The 4,684-nt window shown below is 47.7% G+C and overlaps 1 protein-coding gene across 1 annotated transcript in view; it reads left to right on the top strand.

Moving 5' to 3' along the window:
• The window catches only part of FRMPD4 (FERM and PDZ domain containing 4), a 250,140-nt gene that overhangs the window by 241,415 nt on the left and 4,041 nt on the right, over window positions 1-4,684 (top strand).

The raw sequence follows: 4,684 nt of genomic DNA, 5'->3' as shown, positions 1-4,684 counted from the left end.
GCAGGCCGACGCTCTATCCACTGAGCCAAACCGGTAAGGCGCGCCCCGTTGCCTTTTAAACTTATGGATACACAGGTCCAGGGTAGTAGGTGAAAGATGTCTTTTTTAAAAAAATTTTGATTAAGTTATTACATATGTGTCCTTATCCCCACATTACCCCTATCCCCCCCACTCATGCCCTCAGCCCCCTGTTGTCTTTGTCCATTGGTTAGTCTTATATGCTTGCATACAAGTCCTTTGGTTGATCTCTCCCCCTTACCCCCACCCTCCCCTGCCTTCCCTCTGAGGTTCGATGGTCTGATCAACACTTCGCTGTCTCTGGATCTGTTTTTGTTCATCAGGTTATGTTGTTCATTATATTCCACAAATGAGTGAGATCATGTGGTATTTATCTTTCTCTGACTGGCTTATTTCACTTAGCATAATGCTCTCCAGGTCCATCCATGCTGTTGCAAATGGTAAGAACGCCTTTTTTACCGCAGCATAGTATTCCACTGTGTAGATGTACTATAGTTTTTTAATCCACTCATCTGCTGATGGGCACTTAGGCTGTTTCCAAATCTTAGCTCTGGTGAATTGTGCTGCTATGAACATAGGGGTGCATATATCCTTTCTGATTGGTGTTTCTAGTTTCTTGGGTTATATTCCTAGAAGTGGGATCACTGGGTCAAATGGGAGTTCCATTTTAAAGTTTTTTGAAGAAACTCCATACTGTTCTCCACAGTGGCTGCACCAGTCTGCATTCCCACCAGCAGTGCACGAGGGTTCCTTTTTCTCCACATCCTCGCCAGCACTTGTCGTTTGTTGAGAAAGATGTCTTTAGGGGGCCATTGCTCTGCCTACCCCTTCATTCTCAGCCCATGGGCTAGATCATCGGCCCGTGAGCTATGTAATAATGTGACTTCCAAATTGACTTCGTCCACAGTTGATGTGAGTTCCACACGGAATTCCATTGAGCTCCTTTGTGCCCGAGATCGGAGGGGCACATGGAATCCGGCTGTCCCTCTCATCCTGCGGTTGGCATTGCACTGTCTGCATTCATAGCGGAGCACATGCGAGAATATGACCCACTATTTCCCAAACTCATTTGCAGATCATGTCAACTTGGAAAACTTCATTTTTTTTTTTTTGGTCTTCTGATCTACTTGACGTTGGGTAGAAGCTTCTGTTATTCAGGTAGTCTTAACTAGATAGTCTCCCCAAAATCACTTGTTGAAAAAAATGCATAAATAGCCCTGGCGGAATGGCTCAGTGGTTGAGCATTAACCCATGAACCAGGAGGTCTGGGTTCGATTCCTGCTTAGGGCACATGCCCAGGTTGCAGGCTCGATCCCCAGTAGGGGGTGTGCAGGAGGCAGCCCATCCATGATTCTCTCTCATCCCTGAAGTTTCTGTCTATCTCTCCCTCTCCCTTCCTCTCTGACATCAATTAAAATATATATTTTTTAAAAAGCATAAATACTACAGTAAATATGACGCTTTCTGTTGAAAAAGACCTGCAGCCGCTTGACGAAATAGGTCTGGGAAGGGTTGCAGCTTGAGCTGAGGAGTGGGAAGGAGGGCGATCTGAACTGGTGGGGGAAGTTGCCACGGCAGGTGTGGGTGCGGGTGGCTGCTGTCGCGAGGGGGTGTATTGGGAGCATTTCTCAGTGTCTGTGTAGCTGGGTGCGGTCTTCTGCTTGCTCAGTTCAGGATGAGAGGCGGTGGCAAAGCAAATGCAAAATTCATGTTGCGCTCCAGTTGTTCCTGCTACATCAGTCCCTGGGACGGATTTTGCCTTTGGAAAACCAACATTGTAGCAGCGCTGGCGGTCCCAGGTTCTCCCAGGTTCTGCGAAGGACCCGCCTGGGCACACGGCACCGATTGCTTTCCTTCCCATGGAAGGCACGTGCCAGGCTGCCTCTCAGGTTGAACACTCAGAACTCTGCACCCGAAACACAGACATTTCCCCACTTGTAGTTCTTAGAGACGTGCAAAGCTTCTGTTTACTCAAGGAGCTCCTGGAGGAGCCCAGCCGGTGTGGCTCAGTGGTTGAGCGTCAGTCTATGAACCAGGAGGTCATGGTTCGATTGCCAGTCAGGGCACAGGCCCGGGTTGCGGGCTGCAGGCTCCATCCCCAGTGTGGGGTGTGCAGGAGGCAGCCAATGAGTGATTCTCATCATTGATGTTTCTATCTCTCTTTCCCTCTCCCTTCATCTCTGAAATCAATAAAATATATTTTAATTTTTTAAAAAAATACATTTCTTTTATTGGTTTCAGAGAGGAAGGGGGAAGGAGAGAGAGATAGAAACATCAATGATGAGAGAGAATCATTGATCGGCTGCCTCCTGCACGCCCCCTACTGGAGATCGAGCCTACAACCCAGGCATGTGCCCTTGGCCGGAATCGAACCTGGGACCCTTCAGTCCGCAGGCTGACGCTCTATCCACTGAGCCAAGCTGGCCAGGGCAATAAAATATATATATTTTTAAAAATATATTTTTTTAATATATTTTATTAAAATATATTTTTGCTGACCGGTGCCGGTCAGCAAAACAAGGAAGGACACCAAGAAAGAGTCCAGCAAGTGGGAAACGGGGTGGCTGGGGGTGGAGGGAATCCCCGGGGGGCAGCTGGGCACTGGCCGGCAGGGCCCAGGTCAGACAGGCCTGGGAGAGGCGAGGCAGGAAGATGAAGTGGATCCTGCCCTCGAGGTCTCTGACCTCGTGGGATTTAGGTTGTTAGCCAAGTGTTTAGACTGGAATTTGTATTGAGTGTTTAGAACACTTAGCAGATGAAAAGATAGGATCATTTCCTCCCGGGCAAACAAACCCCAAAGAATGGTGCATAAAAGGGAAATACTATAAACTTGCTTCACGTTGACTAGACGGGCTCAGCTCTGAGCAGCCTTTACACAGGTGCATGGGGCACTCATATTTGGTTAGAATGTTGATCGATATTGGGGTGAAGGCCGGAGGAGGTCGGGAGGTTGCATACGAAGCAGGTGATGAGACAGGGAGGAAATAGAGTTAAGTCCTCATCTTCATAGCGAAGAGTCACCACGTGATGCCTAGATAAGAAATCAAGATGAACCCGTAGAAACATTAGCTAGAGGCTCGAAGATAAATATCAAAAAACCATGTTAAGAGTTGAAATTGGCCCTAGCTGGTTTGGCTCAGTGGATAGCGTGTCGGCCTGCGGACTGAAGGGTCCTGGGTTCGATTCCGGTCAAGGGCACATGCTCGGGTTGTGGGCTCGATCCCCAGTGGGGGGCATGGAGGAGGCAGTCGATCAATGATTCTCTCTCATCATTGATGTTTTTCTCTCTCTCTCTCCCTTCCTCTCTGAAATCAATAAAAACATATTTTTAAAAAAAAGAGTTGAATGCCTCTGGACTGTTTGTTATAAGGCTTACAGAGTGATCTGAATTTTTAAAGCAACATGCACATGTAACTTTAATAAACATAAATAATTAAATATAATATTTAGCAGAAAAGAGTTCACATAGCAAGACGGAGACAAATTTCTAAGGAGCATATAAGATTCCCCTCATATAGGAAAACCGCCTGCTTGCATGGTGGCCGCTGGGAACTTAGCTTTAGCCAAGGTCCCCTCCACCCCCTCATGGGAGGGCCTCACTGTGTGAACAGCGTGCTTGATGCTCGGTGCCTGTGCGTCTGGTATGTGCCAGGCAGAAGGTAACTACGTCACCAGCGCCCCCCCCCCAACCCCCCCAGGCACTGAGTCTCTAATGAGCTTCCTTGGTAGACAGCCAGCACCTCACACGCCTTGTCACAGCTCATTGCTGGGGGAATTGAGCGCGACCTGAGTGATCCCCTGGGGAAAACTCTTGGAAGCTGGCATGGGATCCGCCCGTGCGCCTTTCCCCTTGGCTCACTGGGCTCTGTGTCCTCTCGCTGCGATAAGTCTTAGCCGTGAGAACAGCTGTCTGTAGTCCTGGCCAGTCATCAAATATGCTTTAGAATTTATATATATTCTAAATATATATAAATACACACACACACACACACACACACACACACACTCTAAGTGGCCAGATTATTATGACCACCCCATCAGTACAATGAAGTAAATTAGTTATGCAAATAATAATAATAAAACCGTGAGAGTATTTGCTTAGGAAGTTTTCAATATTCAGTATTTTTGCAAGTGTCAATGAAGTACTGATGGGGTGGTCATAATAATCTGGCCGGTCATCATAATCTGGCCACTCAGTGTATATTTCTATTGATTTCAGAGAGGAAGGGAGAGGGAGAAAGAGATAGAAACATCAATGATGAGAGAGAATCACTGATCGCTGCCTCCTGCACGCCCCCTACTGGGCATTGAGCCCGCAACCCAGGCATGTGCCCTGGACTGGAACCGAACCTGGGACCCTTCTATCTGCAGGCTGACGCTCTATCCACTGAGCAAAACCGGCTAGGGCAGTGGTTCTCAACCTGTGGGTTGTGACCCCTTTGGCGGTTGAATGACCCTTTCACAGGGGTCGCCTAAGACCATCCTGCATATCAGATATTTACATGACGATTCCTAACAGTAGCAACATGACAGTTATGCAGTAGCAACGAAAATAATGTTATGGTTGGGTCACAACATGAGGAACTGTATTTAAAGGGCCAGAAGGTTGAGAACCACTGGGCTAGGGCAAATCCTCGTGAGTATTAACAGACGGCATTTTTCTCCT

Source organism: Myotis lucifugus, unplaced genomic scaffold (genome assembly GCF_000147115.1).
Source record: "Myotis lucifugus unplaced genomic scaffold, Myoluc2.0 scaffold_49, whole genome shotgun sequence".
In the NCBI taxonomy this organism is placed as follows: domain Eukaryota; kingdom Metazoa; phylum Chordata; class Mammalia; order Chiroptera; family Vespertilionidae; genus Myotis; species Myotis lucifugus.
This window is presented reverse-complemented; position numbering and strand designations above follow the sequence as displayed.